We start from the raw sequence: 24,113 nt of genomic DNA, 5'->3' as shown, positions 1-24,113 counted from the left end.
CGCTGTTAAAGACACTGAGCCCACCCCCATAGCGTCCTCCTCCCCTGAGCCGCTCCTCCTCTCTCTCATTCAGCGAGGAACCGAGCGGCGGGGCCGTCTTTCCATTCTCCGTTAGCAGTAGCCGCTGGCTGGGCTTCCTTCACCTGCTTGCCCTCCCCCCCCCCCCCCCCCCCCCCCCCCCCTTTGACCGATACAGGACTATGCGAACATGGCCTCGGTCACCTCCACGCCTACCAGCACCTGTCGGCCCGGCCCGAGCCGCGTTGTCTCCCCGGTCAGCCCCACCAAACTGAGCCGGCAGCAGGAAAAGGATGAGCTGCGGCACCTCAATGACCGGCTGGCCGCCTACATCGAGCGCGTGCGGGCGCTCGAGGCTGACAAGGCGCTACTGAGGCTGCACCTGGAGGAGCGGGAGGAGGTGGCCTCGCGCGAGGTGAGCAACCTGCGCCTGCTCTACGAGACCGAGCTGGCTGATGCCCGCAAACTGCTGGACGTCACGGCCAACGAGAGGGCCCGGCTGCAGGTGGAACTGGGTAGGACCCGCGAAGAACTCCGGCACCTCCAGACCAGGTCCAGCTCTCTACTCCCCAGCTCCTTTATTCTGTTCAACCTGACTGTCCTACAGATGCCTCTTACATAAGACTGCTGTCATTCTCTCTCTCCGCTAGATGCCTAGCCTGTCACCTCGTTTATCCAAGACTCCCCTTCCCATGGCCTAGAAACCTCAATTATATCTCTCTCCCTATTCTAGGTTCCTGGCCTGTTGTTCTCTCTATCCAGGGCATCTTTAGAAACTCCTGTTAAATCCCCACTTCTGAACACCTGTCCTATCATCCTTTCTAGCCTAGACTCCCAGCTTATATCCTAGAAACTCCGAAAGACCCCTCATCCTCCCCCTCTAGGCCTCTGTCCTGTTCAGCTGTTGCTTATTCAACTGCATCTATCATTTCACCATTTCATCTAAGATGCCTGTTTTATCTTGCAGTATCTTTCTGTCTTCTACCTTATCTTATCCAAAGCTGCATGATTCTAGATTCTTATCTCCAGCCTACTTTATCATCTTCTCCTACCCTGGCTCAGCAGTGATAGGCTAACAGTTTACTACCCAGTCTTTTAGCTCTGCTTATTTCCTTTTGTTTTCATAAATTTAGTAAGGGGTCTAAGGGGACTTCTGGTCAATACAGTGACTATAACCTATTCACACTTTTGCAAATTGGACTACTGGGTTTAGTGATTGAACACTGTTTCCACCATGATATACTGTCTTCACAACTTTGTTGGCTTTTCAGTTTGCCCTTATGGTGCTCTTCAGTGATTTGAGGAAGTGATAGAGTTGTGTGGATTGTTTGTTTTTCTGATAAATGAGAGAAAGCATAAAGGGTCAAGAATGCCATCAGTGTAAATACTAAAGGCTCTTGTTACAAAGTGGTGCCACTGGTTAGCATATGCTTCATATTCAGTGCACTTGCTAATTGGTAGCGTTGCTTTGTAAAAGGAGCTCTAAGGAAATAAAAGTAAACAAAAATGTGATGATATATTGGATTAACAATACAGATGTTTGACTAGCTTTTAGGAGTTAATATTCCATTCTATTCCAAACAGAATGAATGATTAGAGCAAGAAATGACACTAGCAGAAAATACCAGTGAATCCTAAAATATATTATGATGGTAGTGGAAAGCAAAGTGGGACTGTAGAGTTAAAATGAAAGAGTAGGAATATTTCTAATAGTGATTTGAGGAATTATATTAAAAATCATTTTAACTTAAAATATCTTCTATTCTTGACTTGTTCTGAGTTCTTTTGGTATTCTGATCATAAGATAATTGATGCAGTAGTTTGTTTCCTAAAGAAATTTGGGGTACAGCTCTATGCTCTGCAATATGTAATTTGTGTCAGAGTAGATTTATTCTTGCCTTTTAACATTGGTCCTGTCTCCCCAGTATAGTATCTTTTTTTCATATTCACTGTATTGAATAATGAATATGATCCTGTTAAATGTATTTACACCTGGTCCTGTGATTTGTGCTGACATAGGGACCCTTTTAGGTTGTTAAATTTTGGCCTTGGCATGCAATAACACAGGATTCTAGCTTTTGGCAGGCCTAAAATTAGTTTTAAGGGACATTTCCAGTATTTTCACATTTGGACCATGTGTTAATGATGCTGCTAATGCAGAAGCACCTCCTATTTAGGAGGCAGTAAGTTGTCCCACTTCTGCATTAGTTAGTATGCGGTAAGTATAACCCGCTAGCTTGCTAATGTTTCTATGCCCTCTGACACAAAAAGTGCTTAACGCCCAGTTTACTGCACGCTAACTGCAAAAATACTTTGTCCTTTTACAAAGCTGTGGTAGAAAGTGGCCTTAGCTTGTGGGTTTTTCTCTTGTGCTAAGGTCATTTGTATTGCAACCAGAAGGTGGCAGATTTTCTATTTTCATTGCCATGCACTAATGTTGCCATTAGCGCATGGCCATGATTAAAATTAGCATGTTAGACCTTACTACCACCTGTTTAGGAGGCAGTAAGGGCTCACATGCTAATCCTACACTAATCAGTTCGATCAAGGCAATGTAGATATGCTGATTAGCACAGAAATGCCCCCTCTCCTCCCTCAGACATGCCTCCCAGAAAATTAAAAAATATTTTTAGTGTGTTTGCGTGCGCACATTTGGAGGTTACTGCGAGATGCCTCAGAAAGTCCTGTGGTATGCCCCTTTTAAGCTGTGCTTATTGCAGCATAGTAAAAGGAGCCCTTAATGTGACACATATTGTACAGTTAAGCGCTTTAATGCACTTTAATAAAAGGGCTCCATAGTTTACAGTGTGGTATAGGCAGGGATTTGTTCTATTTTATTCTTTCTGAAATTCTTAGAAGCTTGCTTCTTATTTTTGCTTTAGATAGGTCAGTGGTTCCCAAACCTGGTCCTGGAGGCACCACATCCAGTCAGTTTTTCAGGATATCCATAATGAATATTCATGAGAGAGATGCGGTGGAGGCAGTGCATGCAAATCTCTCATGAATATTCATTGTGGATATCCTGAAAACCTGACTGGCTGGGGTGCCTTCAGGACCATTTGGGAACCACTGGATTAGGTGGTTGCTAAAAATCTAATAGTTGTGGAGCAGGGAATACTTCTTTTCAGCGTGCTTTGACTATTGGTCTTAAGAATTTTCAGTTTCTACAGTCCTGGATGTATATTACTACAAAGAGTAGTTTGATTTTTAATTTCTTTCTCTATTGCAATGGGCTTACCCTGTGTTAAACGAAGAAGTGATTTTCCTGGAAATGATTTTAGGGTTGTAGCCATTATTTGAAAGATTGTTAGGAGTTTGAAGTGTGTTCATTTTTATTTATTTTTTGTTGCTCAAGTTTATATGGTGAATACTGTGTGGCTAATCTGTTTATAATGGACTTTTTTGTATACTGGGGCTGATGCTTGAACTGTCAATGTAACTCTCTCTTTTTTTTTTTTTTTGTATACAAAGATGAAGATAGCTCAAAAGGATAACTACTGTACAGTAAATCTATTTTCAATCTGATTGACGAATGGAATGCATTGGAAGAGATCTGAATGTGTTTGAGAGTCTTTTCCCTTAGTACAAATAAAAAAAAAACCCGTCATTTTTGAAAGGTCTAATATGCATTCAAAGTTGTTCAGTCCTGAAATGAACATGATTGCATTGTGTCATTCTGGCAGCCATAGCAATGCCCATGCTTTGTAGATGTCATTGCTGAAACTTAAAGTAGTTGTGTGTCAGGATAAGTTTAGTTTCTCGTGTTTATTGTTGCTCCAGGATGGATTTCTGTAGGTAAGTCACACACAATGGAAATGTGAGTGTAGTGATTTTTTTCATTTATTGTGTCCAAGAGACTCTTTTAGCAGCTGTTCAAAATTCTTTAATATGTTGCGAGAATGTGTAATGTCTTCCATGAAGCTACTGATTTTGTGTACTGAAAGTTATGATAGTACAGTGCTGTTAAATGTTTATATTTCTGATATTGTATCATGTTAGTCCTATTACTAAGATTCAATTCAATATCTCCAGGTTTACCTCATTGAATCTGTTCTTGTATCTGATTATTTTACTATCATGTTAAAAAAAACTGCAAGTTTTAATTTCGTGCTGTACACTGCCTTGAGTGAATCTCTTCAAAAAGGTGGTTAATAAATCACAATAAATAAATCCCATTTTAGTCCACATGTATTCTCAGAGTGTGCTAGTAATGGATATATTAGTCTGAAAGGATTTTTCAAATTTTTGCATTTTAGATATAAACCCAACTTTCCATTGGTACATTGATCCTTTCAAGTTTTTCAGTTGACTGTACTTTGTAAAACTAGGAAGGTTTTGTACTTGTTTAATGTACTTTGGTGTTGGTTCGTTAGGTTTCCTGTAGTATGTGTTCTTTGAGAGCTGTCTGTGCACTTCTGTTTGTTCATAATCGTCACACAGCTTCCTTTGCTTACTTGATACTAAATCTTTGGCTGTGTTGTAGGGTGTTTTATTTAATTGCAATTCTTTCTAGTGGACAGCTTGTATAAATTGTTCTTCTTTGCTAGAAGAATTTACCTGTGTTAAACTCTATGTACATATCCAAAGCTGTAAACATAAGGAAGAGATGAATGTATTTTTAATCAACAAACACCCTCCAACTCACAAGGAACAGGAACTTCACAAAACTTGTACAGACTTTTCCATTATATTTTCATCATCAGTCCAAAATATATTTGAAAATTTAAACCACAGTGCAATCACTTTTATTAGCCAATTTTCATCAATATTCATCAATTTGTTTTACTGTTTTAATATAGAATGCATTCTGAAATGCTGTATCAACATATTTTTTAAACTTCGTGGCGGGGAACTCAAAGGGCTTAATCCATTTTCTCTCAACTCTTGCTGTTTGGGCCTTGGGGGCATTTTTACTATGCTGAGTTAAGCGCTAATGCGCATCTAATGCAGCTTAAAATGGTATACTGTGGGATGTGCTCAGGGGTCTTTTGGTAACCATTAAATTTCTGCGCGCTAACCGTGCACTAAAGTTTTTGAGGGGGCTTGTTAGGGCAGCAAGTAGGCATTCCCATTCTAATCATTGAGTTCAGCTATGTTACTGCATGCTGACTGGTTGGCGCATGGATAGTGTGTGAGCCCTTACTGCCTACAAAATGGGTGGCAGTGCTCATGAGGTCTATTTTTTTAATGGTTGCACATGTGTGGCCATTAATACAAGGCTGTGGTAAAAATTTTCCTATTGAAGAGGCACTGAAGGGATGTTTTACAAAGGCGTGCTAGCGTTTTTAGTACACACTAAACACTAGAGACGCCCATAGGAATAAATGGGCATCTCCAGCATTTAGCGCATGCTTATTTTTAGCACGCCTTTCTAAAAGAGCCTGTAAGTTAAGCGTGCTAACTGTACAACTGACAGTGCATGGGCTACATACCATGTGAACTGCTGTATGCTAACCATGCCCATTCCCTATCTATGCCCCTCCTAGTTCCTGTCTCCTACCACAGAAAATCACTTAATGTTTTAAAGCAGTACACATTAACTGCTGTTTCAGAAGCATACCAATGTGCATGTTAACCCATATTCTGTAAAGGTCACCCAAATTTGAGTGCGAGTCTGAGATCTGTGTCCAAACTAATTAGTTAGAGTCATTAACAATTGACGTTAATTGGCACTAATTTGGACTTGCTTGTGGATCTTCCTACATGCTGTTTTGTAACTGCACACCCAAGTGTCCTGTGCGCAACTCAAAAGAGGGCATGGGCAGGTCAAGGACTTGTCAAAAATTTCAGCACAGTGTTATAGAATACTGGGGTTATGTGCCCAACTTGCATGCTAGGATTTACACCAAGTTTCCATAGGCGTAAGTCCTCACGCTCAACTTTGGGTGCAGGAATCCGGGCTAAACTCCATTTTCTAAGCGCCCTGTATAGAATAGCATGGATTTTTCCTGGTGCCTAACTTAGGGTTGGATTCAATAAACGGCGCTCAGTGCTTAATTCATTTTAATAAAAGGGCCTCACAGAATCGGACATAGGGTAAAATCACAACTTTCTAGCAAACAAAGTGGACATACGCTTTCCACTGACTGGAATGAGAACTTAACCAACATGTATACATGTCTAAATGGCAGATGACATTTAACGTGAACAAGTGCAAAGTGATGCATGTGGGAAAGAGGAACCCAGACTATAACTACGTCATGCAAGGTTCAGCTTTGGGAGTCACGGACCGAGAAAGGGATCTAGGTGTCATCGTTGGTGATACGTTGATACGTTGAAAACATCTGCTCAATGTGCTGCTGCAGCTAGGAAAGCAAATAGAATGTTGGGTATCATTAGGAAAGGGATTGAAAACAAAAATAAGGATATTATTCTGCCATTGTATCGCTCTGTGGTGCGACCGCACCTTGAGTATTGTGTTCAATTCTGGTCGCCGCACCTCAAAAAAGATATAGTGGAATTGGAAAAGGTACAGAGAAGGGCAACAAAGATGGTACAGGGGATGGGACAACTTCCCTATGAGGAAAGGCTGAAGAGGCTGGGGCTCTTCAGCTTGGAGAAAAGGCGGCTGAGGGGAGATATGATAGAGGTCTATAAGATAATGAATGGAATGAAACGGGTCGATGTGGAGCGTCTGTTTACGCTTTCCAAAAACACTAGGAAAAGGGGGCACGCGATGAAGCTGAAGTGTGGTAAATTTAAAATGAATCGGAGGAAAGTTTTCTTCACTCAACGCGTAGTTAAACTCTGGAATTCGCTGCCAGAAAAAGTGGTTAAGGTGGACTTCAAAAAAAGGTTGGACGGCTTCCTGGAGGAAAAGGCCATAAAACGTTACTGAATGGACGAGGGAATAATACACTATTTCTAGGATGAGTGGGACAAATTGCTTGTTCTTTTGGCCACTGTCGGTGACAGGGTGCTGGCCTCGATGGACCCTTGGTCTGTCCCAGCATGGCGATGCTTATGTACTTATGTATTGGATCGCACTGGTTTGAAAAAAATGGGGTATCCATAATTCCTTTTAAGATGAGCAAAGAAAAGCAATGTAAAGTGTCAAACATTTTTTTAAATTATAAAACACAAAATAATCCTTAAAAAATTGCCCTGCATCATTTTTTCTGGCATTTGAAATGAAATGTTGTGCAGAAGTCCTCCAGGAATAAAGCATAAAGCTTTATCTAGCCTGCTAACAAATCTCCTATCTAAGATTTGTCCATGCATGTCACAAGAGGTTCCCTTCCCTCTTCAAAAGGAGGCAGAATCTTGATCTGAAGTGTTTTGGACTGTTAAAATTCATAGAGGCTCCAAAGGCCACAGTGGTGATCTGTCTGTGGCCACCTGCATTAGCAAAAGTTTCATTTTCTAACACTACATGGAACAGACCCCAAATTATTCAGTCAGCTAGGAAAGGTGTTTCAAAGAGCAATGTTGTGTGTTAGGTTTGCAGTTCACCAACTGTGAGCCTTCTCAGGAGTAGCCCCCAATCTCTGGAATTTACTCCCAGAGGGGCTACGTATAACTTGAAACTACCTCTACCTCAGAAAGTAGGTGAAAGCCTGGCTGTTCTCCCAAACCTTTAATACATAGGGTGCCTGACTGTACACACATTCTGCACCTGAACTAGCTTGCTACACACACTGTAACTTAGATCAGTTCCTTCTCTTTTGCTTAACTATGCAAAGAACTTGCCTTGATTTTAGCTAACCACCAAATTATCCCAAATGACTCTGTACCACACATCTTGTTTCCATCATATTGCGCTTGGTCCCTCAGCTATATGGTAAGCCATATTGTAGAAAATCTTTAGCATCATATCTATTAGTTGAATTTTCTAATTCATTCTTATTAGGTGTATAATTAGTATTATGCTAACATTGTATTATATCGCTGGTATTTGAATTCCAGTGCTGTTAAACATGTATATTTTTGATATACACATTCACGGTAGTTATGTTATTAGGTTTGAATTTACTGTTTTCAAGTTTACCTTATTTATTGTATTCCTGTTTATTCTTGGTTATTTTACTACTGTTATGCTGTTAAGTTTTATGACTCATTATTTAATTACTCTGTCCCAATCAGAGTTAGCTGGTATGCTCTCTGCTTAGGGTATGTGGCATACAAAAAGGTCTGCTCAACTTTTTTTGTGTGTGTGGGTTTTTATTTTTTGTTTTATTGATCCCTTATCTTTAATTTCCATATCTGCTATTTTATTTTTGCTTCTGTGAGGATGTTTACACTAAGATACATCTTGCATGGGTAATATGCTTTCCATATCATCATGCTGATCAATCCATAGACTGATGGGTTGTGTCCATCTACCAGCAGGTGGAGATAGAGAGCAAACTTTTGCCTCCCTATATGTGGTCATGTGCTGCCGGAAACTCCTCTGTATGTTCTCTATCTCAGCAGGTGGTGGTCACACACAGCAGCAGCTCTGGCTAGGCCTCCAAGCCTAATTTTTAGGTTTTGTTGAGTGCCTGGGGTTGAGGGATCTTCTTGAGCAAGTGCAAACCTGGTGGCGCCAGGTCCCTCCTTTTCTCCCCCCTCCCGCTGGCTCCGTTTAAAAAAAAAAAAAAAATTTTGAACGTCCTTAAAGGCGTTTATTTCGACGTTTATTTAAACGTTTATTGCAGCTACTCACTGGGACACCTGGTCGTTACAGCTCGGAGCGGAAAGCAGGTAATTTTTACCTTTTTATAGCGGGCAGGGGGTTCCCCGATTGATCTCCACGTGGCCTATGGCGTCGGAGGGCGAGGGCGCAAGGAGTCGCTCCCCGGATCGCTTGTGCGCTTCTAGAGGGTATGCGGGGGTCTTAAAGTCTGATTCGCCCTTGTTGGGTGGCAGTTTCGTGACCGATGAGTGTCCCGGTCCTTCCTCCGGTGTGGCGGTTTTTCCCGCCATAAACGCCCATCCCCCGCTGCTCGCCTCCGCCATCTTGGCCGGCCACGCTGCTCGGACGGCTTCTTCTTGGGCCGCCCTTGAGGTGGGAGACGTTAATGCCATGAACGCCCTTGTTTTGGGCGACGGCACAAAAGCGGCTAAAGTTAAGCGCCGTTCTTCCCGCGCGGCTCCTTCGCGGAGTGTCGCGCAGGACGCCATCTTGGATGCGCAGCATGTTTCTCCCCCGCTCTTGCGAGCGCCGGTTGAGGGTGCGTCTAGGGCTGTAGCCCAGGCTGCGGAAGTGCACAGTCTGGGGGGTTTCTCCCCCGCGTTTGTTTTGCTGCTGCATCAGGCCTTCCTTATGCAAAACGCTGCCCCTGCTCCCTCGTCTGGTAAAGAGGTTGAGGCCCCCGGAGGTAAACGCCCTCGGGTTGATTCCCAGGCCTTGGAGGACTTTGTCTCCTCCGATGTAGATGAGGGCAGCGTATCTGAGTTCTCCCAACGGTCCTTTGCGGATTCCTTGGAGGAGACGGATCCCCGCTCGGATGGAGCGGATGACCCCTCTGCAGCGCGGCTTTTTAGCTCAGAGGATTTGCCCAACCTGTTAGTGCAGGCCATGGGCATTTTGAAGATTTCCTCTCCGGAGGACGTCTCTCCCTCAGCCCCTGTTGGCTCTGCCATTATGCTGGGGACGAAGCGCCCGCCTAGAACCTTCCACGTGCATGATGCCATGCACACCTTAATTTCGGCTCAATGGGATGTCCCGGAAGTGAGCCTTAAAGTGGCTAGGGCTATGTCCCGCCTCTATCCTTTGCCTGAAAGTGAGCGTGAGGCTTTTCTGTGGCCTACCGTGGATTCTTTAATCACTGCGGTGACTAAGAAAACGGCGTTGCCGGTGGAAGGGGGCACGGCCCTAAAGGACGCCCAAGACAGAAGATTGGAGGCGGCCTTAAGGTCGTCCTTTGAGGCGGCTGCTTTAACTTTGCAGGCCTCAGTTTGCGGCTCCTATGTGGCCAGGGCGTGCCTGACTATGGTGCAGCGGGCTTTCCCCTCGGATCCTTCCTTGAGGGCTGATTGGCCGGCCCTGGAATAGGGCTTGGCCTATTTGGCAGACTTGCTATATGATGTCTTGAGGGCCTCAGCTAAAAGCATGGCTCAGACAATCTCTGCGCGGCGGTGGCTTTGGCTGAAACATTGGTCTGCTGACCATGCCTCTAAATCCCGCCTGGCTAGATTGCCTTTTAAAGGCAAGCTGCTCTTTGGGGTCGAGCTGGACAAAATCGTGACCGATCTCGGCACGTCTAAGGGCAAGAACTTACCAGAGGTCAGGGCTCGGGCTAGTACTCACCCCGGTACCTCCAGAGGACGGTTTCAGGAAGCCCGTCGGTACCGCCCGGGCAGGTCGGGCTCTTCTGCCCCCTCTTCCTTCAAGAGGAACTTCTCCCCCAAGCAGCATTCCTTTCGCAGAGACCGCCGTCCCGGAGGTGCTCCCTCCGGTCCTCCCCCAGGGTCTCGTACCCAATGACGGGGCCTTGGTCCACACCCCAGTGCAGATTGGAGGGCGGCTGCCCTCGTTTCTGGGCGAGTGGACCACAATAACTTCAGACGCTTGGGTGCTGGAAGTCATCAGAGACGGCTACAAGCTAGAGTTCTGCCGACCCTTAAGAGACGGGTTTGTACTTGCTCCCTGCAAGTCTCCGGTCAAAGCTGTGGCAGTGCAGCAGACCTTGGACAATTTGATCCGCCTGGGTGCGGTCGTTCTGGTGCCAGAAAATCAGCTTGGCAAGGGACGTTACTCCATTTACTTTGTGGTACCAAAGAAAGGAGGTCCTGTACGCCCTATTCTCGACCTCAAAGGGGTCAAGCGGGCCTTGAAAGTTCGGCACTTTCGCATGGAGACCCTCCGCTCTGTTATAGCGGCAGTGAAGGCAGGAGAGTTCCTGGCATCCTTGGACATCAAGGAAGCGTACTTGCATATTCCCATCTGGCCTCCTCATCAACGCTTTCTGCGTTTTGCAGTACTGGGCCGACACTTCCAGTGCAGAGCCCTCCCGTTCGGGTTGGCTACTGTTCCGCGGACCTTATCCAAAGTAATGGTGGTCAGCGCGGCCTTCCTGTGGAAGGAAGGAGTACAAGTCCATCCTTATCTGGACGACTGGTTGATCCGAGCCCCCTCTTATGCAGAGTGCGGCAAAGCTGTGAACCGGGTGGTTGCTCTTTTGAGCTCCCTGGGGTGGATCATCAACTGGGAGAAAAGCCAGCTGCGCCCAACTCGGTCCCTGGAGTATCTGGGAGTTCGATTCGACACCCAAGAGGGCAGAGTGTTCCTGCCAGACAATCGGATTGTCAAGCTTCAGGCTCAGGTGGACCAGTTCCTAGTAGCCTCTCCTCTTCGGGCTTGGGACTATGTGCAGCTGTTGGGCTCTATGATGGCCACGATGGAAGTAGTGCCCTGGGCCAGGGCTCATATGAGACCACTACAACACTCTCTGCTGCTGCGCTGGACTCCGATGTCGGAGAATTATGCTGTGCGCCTTCCCTTGGTCCCAGCAGTGCGCAAGGCGCTGAGCTGGTGGACGCAGACAGTCAAGTTGTCTGCAGGAATGCCTCTGGTGAACCCGGAGTGGATTGTCGTCACGACGGACGCCTCTTTGTCGGGCTGGGGAGCCCTCTGCTTGGGAAGGACAGCGCAGGGGCTCTGGTCTCCTGCAGAGGCAAAGTGGTCTATCAACCTCCTGGAACTCAGAGCCATTCGGTTGGCGTTTTTGGAGTTCATCCCGGTACTGCCGTTGCAGCCAGTACGGGTCCTGTTGGACAATGCCACGGCTGTGGTCTATGTCAACCACCAGGGAGGTACCAAGAGCGCCCCTCTAGCCAAGGAAGCCATGAATCTATGCCAGTGGGCGGTAGCGAGCCGGGAGCAGCTGTCAGCGGCCCACATTGCCGGAGTCATGAATGTCAAGGCGGACTTTCTCAGTCGCCATACCTTGGATCCCGGAGAGTGGCAGTTATTGGCTCAGGCGTTCTTGGATATCACGAAGCGCTGAGGCCAGCCGAGCCTAGATCTGATGGCGTCATCGGCCAATTGCCAAGTGCCGCGCTTTTTCAGCAGAGGACGGGACCCTCGATCTCTGGGAGTAGATGCTCTCCTCTAACAGTGGCCAATACAAGAGCTTCTCTATGTGTTCCCGCCCTGACCCATGTTGGGCAGGGTGCTAGACCGATTGGCAAAGCATCCGGGCCAGATATTCCTGATGGGGCTGCCAGTGGAGCAGGGTCTGTTACATCAGGGTCCCGTGGTGATGGAGGATCCCTCCCCCTTTGGTCTTACGGCCTGGCTATTGAGCGGCAGCGTCTGAGGAAGAAGGGCTTCTCAGACAAGGTCATCGCCACTATGCTGAGAGCGAGGAAGCGCTCTACTTCGACTGCTTACGCCAGGGTTTGGCGTACCTTTGCAGCGTGGTGTGAAGCAGGCTCATTTTCTCCATTCACTGCTCCAATTTCTTCAGTGTTGGCATTCCTGCAAGAAGGTCTGGAGAAAGGCCTGTCGCTCAGTTCCCTGAAAGTCCAGGTAGCAGCCCTGGCTTGCTTCAGGGGCCGCCTGAAGGGTGCTTCCCTGGCTTCGCAGCCAGATGTGGTGCGTTTTCTCAAGGGAGTTAATCACCTGCGCCCTCCTCTGCACTCGGTGGTGCCTGCGTGGAATCTCAACCTGGTGCTAAGAGCTTTACAGAAGCTGCCTTTTGAACCCTTGTCGAGGGCATCTCTGAAAGACCTGACGTTGAAAGCAGTCTTTTTGGTGGCTATTACTTCAGCCAGAAGAGTTTCCGAGCTCCAGGCACTCTCATGTCGAGAGCCTTTTCTGCAGTTCACTGAGGCAGGGGTGACTATTCGCACAGTGCCTTCCTTCCTGCCCAAGATTGTTTCTCGCTTCCATGGGAATCAGCAGCTCTGTCTCCCTTCCTTTCGTAGGGAGGACTACCCAGAGGAATACTCTGTTCTTAAATATCTGGATGTGAGACGAGTCATCATCAGATACTTGGAAGTGACCAATGAGTTCCGGAAATCGGATCATCTGTTTGTCCTGTTTGCAGGTCCTCGTAAGGGGCTGCAGGCTGCTAAGCCTACAGTGGCAAGATGGGTCAAGGAAGCCATTGCAGCGGCTTATGTGGCCGCGGGGAAGGTGCCGCCTATCCAGCTGAAGGCTCACTCCACTAGAGCTCAGGCGGCCTCGATGGCAGAGGCCGGGTCCGTCTCCTTGGAGGACATATGCAAGGCGGCAACTTGGGCATCGACCCATACATTCTCCAAGCATTACCGCTTGACTGTGGCGGCACGGGCAGAGGCCCGGTTTGGGGCTTCAGTGTTGAGGTCAGGGATTTCAATGTCCCGCCCTGGGTGAGTACTGCTTCGGTACATCCCACCAGTCTATGGATTGATCAGCATGATGATATGGAAGGTAAAATTATGTATCATACCTGATAATTTTCTTTCCATTAATCATAGCTGATCAATCCATAGCCCCGCCCAGATATCTGTACTGTTTATATTCTGGTTGCATTTCAGGTTCAAGTTTAGTCTTCAGTTACTTCAGGAAGACTTCGGGTTCAAGTTTTTTCACTTGGATTCTTCAAGAGTTGAGACGAGTTTGTGTTACAGTGAGCTGCTGCATTCCTCTCCCCTCCGTTTTACGGGGCTGGATTGAGACATAAATTCTGCCGGCACTCCCTCCCGCTTCGTGCGCTTGTAGGGCAGTTTTGTACCCCTCCCGCTTCGGCGGTGCTAGGGTCAGTCAGCTCCTCCCGCGGTTGCGGTTGCAGGATAAGCCAGATCCCCCCGCATCGGCGGGTGTGGTGTCCCTCCCCCGCTCCGCGGGGATGAGCTGCACGGATTCCCCTCCCCCACTTGTGTGGGGATGAGCTGGGTTAATTCCCCTCCCCCGTTTCGGCGGTGGTGAGCTGGGCAGAGTGTCCCTTTGTGGGTGTAATTCTCTAAGTGCTGAGTCCTGCGGATGGAGCTTTGATATCGACATACTGAGGAGTTTCCGGCAGCACATGACCACATATAGGGAGGCAAAAGTTTGCTCTCTATCTCCACCTGCTGGTAGATGGACACAACCCACCAGTCTATGGATTGATCAGCTATGATTAATGGAAAGAAAATTATCAGGTATGATACATAATTTTACCTTCTCTGAGGACAAATAGGTCTATTAGTGAACGAGTCACTCCCCACTGTGTACACACGAGTACCTTCCCACTTGCTGTGAGTGCATACCCGCAGTTCTTTTTTTTTTTTTTTTTACTGTGGTGGGGAGTGGACACCAATTTTCTCTGCTCCTCACAGGCTAGGTTCAGAAAGAGCTTTAAGTGCTTTTAAGTGTCTTTCGCCGTGTTTTTCCTTGTTTCCTGTGTTTGGGTTCTTCTTTCTCTTCCCTTATTTGGTTTTTTTTTCCTTTCACTTTTTTCATTTTCCGTGTCTTTAGGCCACATTTAGGCCTTGACTTCATTTGTGTTCTTCCTCTATTTTTTCTTTGGTGCTTTGCCCCCTTTTTTGCATCATCATCATTTGATTTGGCCACAGAAGTTTTTCCTTCCATGTCCATGAAGGTTCCCAGTGGCTTTAAGCGCTGTTCCCAGTTCACTAGGACCATCTCTTGTAAAGACACCCATTCTTGGTGTCTCCAGTGTTTGGGGCCTGACCGTAGCCCTTACAACTGTGTCCTGTCTTCACATGAAGAAAAAGACTCAGTTGGCCAGAGAGGCTCAACGAGAGAAGAGTTTTGGAGTATCAGCGGCAGGTGTTGCATTGGTCTGTATGGCTGCTGGACCTGTAGACACTGGGAGCAGTTAGGTCTTCCCCCCTGCCTCGGCGCTGACTGCTGTGCAGAGCCTCCAGGACAGACATATAGACACCGAGAGCAGTTAGGTCTCCAGCTGCCTTGGCACCGACTGCTATGCAGAGCTCCCAGGACAGACCTGCATCAGACCTGACCCCAAGGCAATGTCTGCACCTAGGAGCCTTGATGATCGGCTTCAGATGAAAGCCAAGAAACATCAACATCGATCCCCTCGACACATCGTGCCGGGAGCTCTCAGTGGAGGAAGCTTGCTGGAGTTGACTCCTCAACACCTCTTTTAGGGATGTGGCTCCTCTAGGTTGAGGTAAGCTCAGTTTTGGCCTTCTCTGGAGAGGTTTTTGGCTGATACCAATAAGGAGAGCTCTTGAGAGTCAGATGATGATCCTCGGTACTTCTTGGAGGAGTCTTAGGGAATCCCATCTGACCCCTCCCCTCCACAGGAATGGAGAAAGTGAGCTTTTCCTTTCCCTGTTTTGTTGAGGAAATGGTGGCTGCCATTCTATTTTCTTTGGAGGTGGATGAACCCAGGGCCAAAATGCTTGAGGTCCTGGACTACTAATATCCTAGAGAGGCTGTCACAGTCCTGCTTCACGAGATCTTATATGATGTTCTTTTGTGAAATTGGGAGTTCTCTCTGTCCCAGTACTTCCCAAGAAAATTGACACCACATACCGGATTCATAGTACCCCTGCGTTTGATAAGCCTCAGCTGCCACCTCATTTCCTAGTGGTTGAATCCATCTTCAAAGGGGCCAAGAGTTCTAGAGAGAAGATGGAGGAGGTCGCTGACCAAATCAAGACACATACTGTTACCATCCATTCTTTCTCCTGCCGGGCGCCTTCTGTATCTGCCTCCACTTCTAGGAAGTCTTTTGGCAAGTCGAGGAGGGGTGCCTACTACCTGCATCGACATAGGTACATTGCCTTCTCTTGCCTGCCTTAGCAGGCTCAACCCCAGTGTGCTTGTTCACGTCAACAGTGTGTGCCCAAGGCCCCAGTAGCTCCCCAGTGGAAGCAGGGGGCAAACTTTTGACTGGTTCCAGCAGAGCATAGCCAAAGAAACAGTGACCTTACTGGATGACTTGCAGGTCGGGGGGAGGCTGAAATTTTTCCAAGAAAGGTGATCCCTTGTAACCTCTGACCGGTGGGTTCTTCAAATAGTCCATTTTAATTATGCCCTGCATTGGCGACAGACCACCAAATTGCCCACCAAGAGCTCATCACTTCAGCTCTCAGTACAAGCAAGTTCTTGCAGAGGAACTCTCAGCCCTTCTAAAGGCCCATGCGATCGAGCCCATTCCACCAGGGGAGGAAGGGTGAGGATTCTATTCCAGGTACTTCCTTGTGCAAAAGACAGGTGGAATGGGTCTCATCCAAGACCTAAGGGCCCTGAACAAATTCCTGGTCATCCCTTCTCCCCATGATTCAGGAAAATGATTGGTTATGCTTTTTGGACTTGAAGGATGCTTACACAGACATCCCCATACTTCCAGTTCACAGTACCGCTTTTTGGCCTCACGTCAGCTCCCAGGGTTTTTACCAAATATGTAGCAGTAGTCGCAGATTCACTACACAGACTGGGAGTCCATATGTTCCCTTATCTGTATGATTGGCTGGTGAAGAGCACCTCAAGGGATGGTGCTTGGGAGTCCATGCAGAAGACTATTTTTGTGTTCGAGCTACTAGGGTTCATTTTAAACTACCCTAAGTCCCATCTGCACCCTGTCCAGAAATTGGAATTCATTGGAGCCCTGCTCGATATGCAAAAGGTTTGCGCCTTCCTCCCGGGGCTGAGAGCAGATGCTCAAGTCGCACTGGCTTCTCTGGTTTGAACCTTTCAGCAGGTCACAGCTTGGCAGATGCTGAGGTTATTGGGCCACATGGAATCCACAGTTTGTGATCCCCAGTTGGCCCTAGCTTATCAGTGGTGCCAAGCCATGGGAGATCTGGAGGATATCATCTGAGTGTCCCTGGAGCTTGCTCTTTCCTTCTTGTGGTGGACCATTCGATCCAATTTGATGCTGGGACTTCCATTCCAAATTCCTCAGTCACACAAAGTGCTGATGATGGATGCATCTTACCTGGGGTGGGGAGCTCAGGTAGATGGCTTCACACTCAAAACAGAGATCAATCTCATGGAGCTTCGAGCTATTTAGAACGCTCTAAAGGTTTTCAGTCACCAAATTTTACTCATTCAAATGTTGCTGTGCAAGATTATAAAAATGTAGCTAAATTAGAAAAGAAAGAAAAAGGTCTTCGGTGATGTCTGTCCCATCTGAATTGAACTTTGGACTAATGACTAGACAACTTCTTCACTAACCCTAAAAAAAAAACCCCTCCTTTAATTTTTTATTTAATAAATTTTATTATCTTTCCTTTTGCTATCTTTTTCATATTAATATAGAATTCAACAAGTCTGTATTTATTGGTATCCGGTACTTGGTTTAAGTGCAGCCTCGCTGTATAAAGTGGAACAGATGATGAAGATGAACCGAAAATACTGATGAAACTTTTGCTTATTTTTCCTTAAAGCACAGCATAGCAAAGGCTTCCCATGCTTGGTTCATTTGTTATAGTTAGTTGCCAAGGATGTCTTTTAAAAGCAGCCAGTATTCAAAATTGGAAAAAGTTCTTCATCTGGTAGGTCAATTAAAGAAATCATCAGAGTTGAGCCAGAAACAAAGAAAAATGTGGGAAGATTTTAATTATAGATTATTAGACCAGATGGAACAACATCTTCTATATGATTCAGTGATTATTATTGCTGAAAATGATGTAAACAAAGTCTTAAATGAAACTGGGATTGATACACTTCTAGCCAGTGAATGGTCAAAGCTAGAAGAGATCACTATGGTTTTCAAACTCTAACGGACTCCTTATAGACAGCTACAAAAGAAATTAAAATAAAAGCATAATTTTGTAGCAGTGAAAATGAAAATTAAAAACTAAAATGACTTACTAGAAACATATAAAAACTGGAAATTTGATTTGCAAAGTTAAAAGTAAACTAAAATTGAAATTCTTTGATCGATGATAGTTTCAAAAATAATATTTATTTTTATTTTAATATATCGCTGATCTTGTCGGAAGCAGGAGGATTTGATGCTCTGGGAAGCCCCAACTTGGAAATAGTAAATCCAGGAGCGGTAGGCTCTATTGACTTAAAATAATCTATTACAAATCTCTCGGAGATATTCACTACTAAACCAGCTTAGGGTTCTCTAGATATTTGGCTCCCTATTGCTGATTTAGATAAAACTCTGCTACCTGTAATAAATAATTTAAGACCTCAGATTGTTGGACTGGAAACTACAGTAAAAAAAAAAAAAAAACTAAACAAGAATTGGTTGCTATTAAAGCTTAGTAACGTTGAAATTAATGCAAACACTTAATCTGCAGGCTACGTTGGTAAGACGTTTCAGCGATAACGTTTTAAAGTTGAGAATATGGATAATACCTTGAGAAGTATGAGTCTGAGGTTTCTGAACTTTCTGAAGGAACCTGGAGTATTAGCTAAGAAATGTTTAAGAAAAACTTAACTTCAAAGTCCCTATTATCTGAAGAATTATTTCCATTTATTTTGTGTGGTGTAACTGTAGCAAGGGGAGAAATTGCAGTAGACTGAATAACATTTTTAAGGGAGATTTTTAGAACTGATGAATATCCCTTTGTTACGTTGTTGGTAACTTTGGCAAATACTATGGAATGTGAGAAACTGTTGAAAATATATTTTTGCAATACTGAGAATCGGTTCTGGGAAAGAAAATGTTTCCTCATATTGCAAGAGAGACCCAGAAGTGCAGAAGGCAATTTTTACTTTTTTGCTCTGCAGTGCACCCAGTTTTTGTGGGTGCAAAATCTTACTTAAAATTCCCCTGTAAATATTGTGGCTTTTGGGAACTTTTTTGGCCGGCCCTCTGGGGGACATCTCCCACGACTGGAGATTTGCAGTTATGAAGGGAATAAATGAAGTCTGTTCACATACTTGGATCCTTTATTTTGATAGTTATTACTTTTCTTTATTTTTCCTCCATTACTATTAAGATTGGAACTCTCAATATTGTGCAGTTGAACTAAACAAATGTGACCATCTCTGGAAAAAGCTAACTACAGTAGCAGATCCAAAATATTGTGAATGGCCCATTTTTCATGTCATGGGCTTATAAGCAGTCTGGAATAGTTACATGTTAGAACTTATGCAACTTTTTATAACATTTTTCACGTAAAAGGATGGGGTTTGTACTATTGGATTACAAATTGTTTGCTCTAATAGAATTCATTAAAACCTCAATTTTTGTTTTTGGTGACTTATCATCTTTTCCAAGAGATGGTCACAATATGTTTGTTTACATTGCTTGATATTTCAATTGTCCCTAGTATTTATTTGATTCAGTTTGTACTGTATAAGTTATGGCATATTTATTTATTATTATTATTTGTATAGCGCTATCAGACACACCCAGCACTGAACATCTGGCATAGAGAGACAGTCCCTGCTCAATAGAGCTTACAATCTAAAAATAATACAGACAAGACAATTAAGGGCGAGGGAAGTACTGGGTGAGAAGGAACAAGGGGAGGCAATTGAGTAGTATTTTAAAAATAAAATAAAGCAAAACTTACACAGTACAAACTGAATCAAATAAATACTAGGGACAATTGAAATATCAGGCAATGTAAACAAACATATTGTGACCATCTCTTGGAAAAGGTGGTAAGTTTGCCACAATGCTAACCACATAGGCAGTTATGTTTGATACAATCTTAGAAGAGTGATTTGGTTGCAGCATAGTCACATTCATTGTCAGTACCTGATTAAACCCAACAATCCAACAATGTTGCAAACTGACATTTAACTCGCTATCAACCTTAAGATGAAGTCTCCTCCGCATCAGCTAAGAGATGTCACTGTGAATTGCGTGGCGAGGGAGAAGATCCTCAAGTATCACGAAATGCAGTCAGAAACCAACAAATGGAAGCAGATAAATGCAGAACTATTTCCCATTGTGCCACTGGCTTGATCAAAAAGCAATGTCAAGGCATCCCTTGACAGGTTGCCTAAGCATATCCCATGCTGTGAACTTGAAGGAAACTCTGGCATAATGCAAGTACTACAATGAGCATTCTTGGTGAAATTGAGATCATACTCCACATACACTGGCTTAGGAATGAGGTTCAATACTGTCATGTATGTACAAAACTAAACTCAAGACTATGATGGAACAAAGATTTACTCCACTAGTTAATTCATACAAATGAAACCAAATGCAAGTCTAGATCATGACCGCCAACTAAGAAGTTTCCTGTTATTGTTAAATGCTGCATCTGCTGTAACTGGTTTCTAAAAATGTTGCAATAATAAGAAATGAATAATTTGAAAAATATATAGATTTTGGTGGTGGTGGGGGTGTTGACCAATAATTCAGTGTAATGTCTGTTTTATCTCTGACATTTGGATGATATACAGCCACTGAGATCTCTTTCCTCCTTATTAACAACAGGTGAAGATCTAGACTTAATTTGGTTTGATTTGTATGAATGTACAAAACTAACCCATTTGGGGAAACAGTCCCTGATAGCAGCAGCCCAGAGCTTTGGAGTTCACCCATTTGTGTGCCTGATGATAGCTTCAGTTGACAAGCAGGATATTAAGTATGGAAAAAATGTGGTAAGCAAGACAGCAGGAGTAATTGGGCACCTGGTCTCTCCCACATCTCTGGAAGTTGCAATACTCCTTGAGTTATGGAACCAGTTGAAGGATTGAGACTGCTGCACCTACTGTGCGTGCTCAGAACTTTACGCTAGCCATGAGCTTTGGGACTATTGTTCTGTCCTAGTTCTGTTTGTTGTCATCCACTTGTGTTCTTCATTAATCCTGTTTTATCTACAGGTAAGCAGCTTTTCTTTTCGGAAAGAGCTTCATTCTTATCTGTTACCACCATAATGAATCTAAGTAAACTGGTACTACTTTGGTTGAATATAGCATAAATGACTGAAGCACGGACTCAAGGGAAGGAGGCTTTAAAAATGGGTGCTGTAATAAGTGTTTATTTTTTAGTTAAATATGAAATACATAATAGAACAAAGACTTAGGGTTAAAACCCACAGAAGTGGCTAGAGCTTCAAGACAAAGCAAGTTGATCAGTGAGTTGCCAGTGTCCCTGAAGCTCTAGCTTGCTCTGTGGGTGATGTTTTAAAAGTTTTTAACATTAAATATGGCTGCTGTTTAAATCCAAGTATGGTAAAGTGAATTTGTTATACTTTTATTTGCTTTAACTAGTATACAAAAGTTTTCACAAACTGAGTTTAATCTTTTGATTACTGATGATAAGTTTATTTAATGAAATAGTAGGAATATTAGCAGGCACAGTTTTTAAACATCCTTTTAGTTAACATAACTCTTTTTTCCTGCGGTTTAATGTGAAGTTAACTCTTGAAGTATGCTTTCATGTTCTACTTTTTTTCATCTTCTGCAGAAATTGTAAAAAAGAAACGGACTTAAACCTGGCAGTTGGTCGTGTAAGAGATCTGGAAGCTCAGCTACATACCAAAGAAGCTGACCTGGCTACAAGTCTGTGTGATAAAAGAGATTTGGAGTGTCAATTTCAAGAGGCAAAGTGTCAGATAGCCTGTGTAAGAAGCCGCCTGAATCCTCAGAGTCCAAATGATTTCAAAAGTAACCATGGCAATCACTGGGGTCAATATTCAATGGGTTAACCAAATAGGAGCAGCTCCTACCTGGTTAACGCACCCTGGCTGGATCCTGCCCAGATATTCAGCAGCACTTAATCAGCTAAGACCACTGAATATTTGCCCGGACTGTCTCAGCACTGTCAGGTTAGTTCTAGGCTTGACCGAGACAGAATCTGGATAAAGTTAGGAGCTATCCGCTTAGTGTTTAAAAAAAAAAAATATATATATATATATATATACCGGTTGCCTTGTCTGAATAACTCCCGGACTATTTAAGTGGCCTGTTTTCTAGATCTTGTTTAAAGCACTTTGTAAGTGGATGCAAGTTAGTTATTGATGTGTCTGGCCATACTCTGTTTATGCTGCATGAACAGATGGTGAAGGCGATTTTATGAGAAAAGGAATAAGGAACTTATTGGTCATTTGCTGTTAGATAAAATTGGGGAGGAAATGTGGCAGAACTGGGTTTTGGAAAAAATCTTCTATTCATCTTCGGTCAATGTTTCGTACTTAAGCACCTGTCAAACACAAAATGTTTGGATCAGGTTGTTAGGAATTTCTCCCTTTTTTCTGTCTTAGAATGTTTATGCAGCATCTCTAATTCTTAGTGGTGGTGTTTGCAAATCCAGGCTATACCTTTCAGGAACATAATTAGGATCTGTTCAATGAATAAAACTCTTCCTCAAAAGCTATTTTGCAGGGTTACACAATAAAAAAAATTTAAAGCACGTCCAGTAAACCTTCCTGTAGAGTACTATGCATATCAGTGTCCCTTTTGTGAAATAATTTAGCATGGTACAGCATGCTCATAAGAACATAAAAGTAGCCATACTGGGTCAGACCATCTAGCCCAGTATCCCAAGTCACAAGTACCTGAATCCCAAATAGTAGCAACATTCCATACTACCGATCCCAGGGCAAGCAGTGGCTTCCGCCAGTCTGTCTCATAGCAGACTGTGACCTTTTCCTCCAGGAAATTGTCCAAACTTTTTTTAAACCCAGATAAGCTAACCACTGTAACCACATCATCTGGCAACAAACTCCAAAGCTTAACTATTCGTTGAGTGAAAAAATATTTCCTCCTGTTTGTTTTAAAAGTATTTTCGTGTAACTTCATTAAGGGCCCCTTTTACAAACCGGTGGTAAGCCCAACGTGGGCTTACTGCTTGCTGAAAAGGAAGTACCGTCCGGCTACTGCAGCAGCCCGGCAGTTCTTCCTACCCCCAGTGTGCCGTCATATCCAGTTACTGACGGGTTAGCATGGGAGCCCTTACCGCCACCTCAATGGGTGGCAGTAAGGCCCCCCCCCCCCCCCCCCCCGAAATAGCCACGTGGCAAGTGCTTGCTGCACGGCCATTTCCTTCAGAAAAGCAAGACCTACCTTTTACCCGCTGCAGAAAAAGGGGGCCTCGGTGCACATCAGAAACATGATCCGACACCAGTGCAGACCCCCTTTGGCCACAGCTTGGTAAAAGGGGCCCTTAGTGTCCCCTAGTCTTCGTACTTTTTGAAAGAGTGAACAATCGATTTCTTGTTTACCTGTTATATACCACTGAGGATGTTGTAGATCTTGATCATATCCCCCCTCAGCTGTCTCTTTTCCAAGCTGAAGAGCCCTAACCTTTTTAGCCTTTCCTCATATGAGAGGAGTTTCATCCCCTTTATCATTTTGGTCATTCTTATTTAATTCTGTTAAATCTTTTTTTTTTTTTTTTTTTTTTTTTTTTGAGACATGGCAACCAGAATTGAATGCAGTACTCCAGGTGAGGTTGCACCATGGAACAATTTGTCTAATGGCTCTGTCAAAATGGTATTAACAAGAATTAATTTTGCTTTATCATACAACTTTCATGCATGAAAAGGCCTACAGTGATTTTAGGTTAAGTTTTTTTTTTTCAGTAGTAAAGTTTCTTCTTAATCTACAAGGAAAGGAAGAATTTTATATATAGTTTTTTTTAACTTCACACACTTAGTTCAGAAATGTATGAATAGAAAGTTTATGGTTTATTGTATTTACTGTACTGCCTTTCTAGGGGAGCAAATCAAGGTAGTTTATAAACTATATATGAACAAAATGAAACAGAATTCCAATAAATAGGAAAGGATAGTTCTATTAAAAAGCTTGAATTTCAAGCTGCTTCTTTGCAGCAGGTTGGAACATCAGAGATCCAAGGTAGTGTTTATTGCACAGACAGAGATGTTAGAAATCAACTTAGATCTCCTAATTCGAGATTCCTTAATTTTCCTGTGTGTTTTTTCTGTCTGCTGAGGTATTACTGAGAAAGTATTTTAAAGAACTTTTAGTTTTGGCTAAGGCAGATACTATTGCTATTACAAAATATTGTTTGCCTAAGAACATTCTGAAAGCAAACCAGGTTGAGGGGGCACCAGCGGTGTTGACTGTACAGGGAAATGAGATATCATACTTGACAGCTTTTCTAGAAACAATGCAGGATGACTTCTCTGAGCTCTCTACCTTACTGGTGTCTTTTACTTCAGAACTGGAGAAAGTTTTGATTTATTTGAAAAAATACTTTTAAAAGGAGGACTGTTTGTTTTGTGGTGGGGAAACTCCAAATATTTCCTGATGTATCTAGGGCTACTCAGCTTAGATGTAGACAGTTTCTTTAATTAAAAGGTAGAGTTTGGGCTCTAGGTGCTAC

At 44.0% G+C, this 24,113-nt stretch overlaps 1 pseudogene; it reads left to right on the top strand.

Annotated features, from left to right (window-relative positions):
- The first annotated feature begins 201 nt into the window (after positions 1-201).
- LOC115459828 overlaps positions 202-24,113 on the top strand; it is a 67,616-nt pseudogene continuing 43,704 nt past the window's right edge.

Source organism: Microcaecilia unicolor, chromosome 1 (assembly GCF_901765095.1).
Source record: "Microcaecilia unicolor chromosome 1, aMicUni1.1, whole genome shotgun sequence".
In the NCBI taxonomy this organism is placed as follows: domain Eukaryota; kingdom Metazoa; phylum Chordata; class Amphibia; order Gymnophiona; family Siphonopidae; genus Microcaecilia; species Microcaecilia unicolor.
Note: the sequence above shows the minus strand (reverse complement) of the source record. Positions and strands in the feature narration are given on the sequence as shown.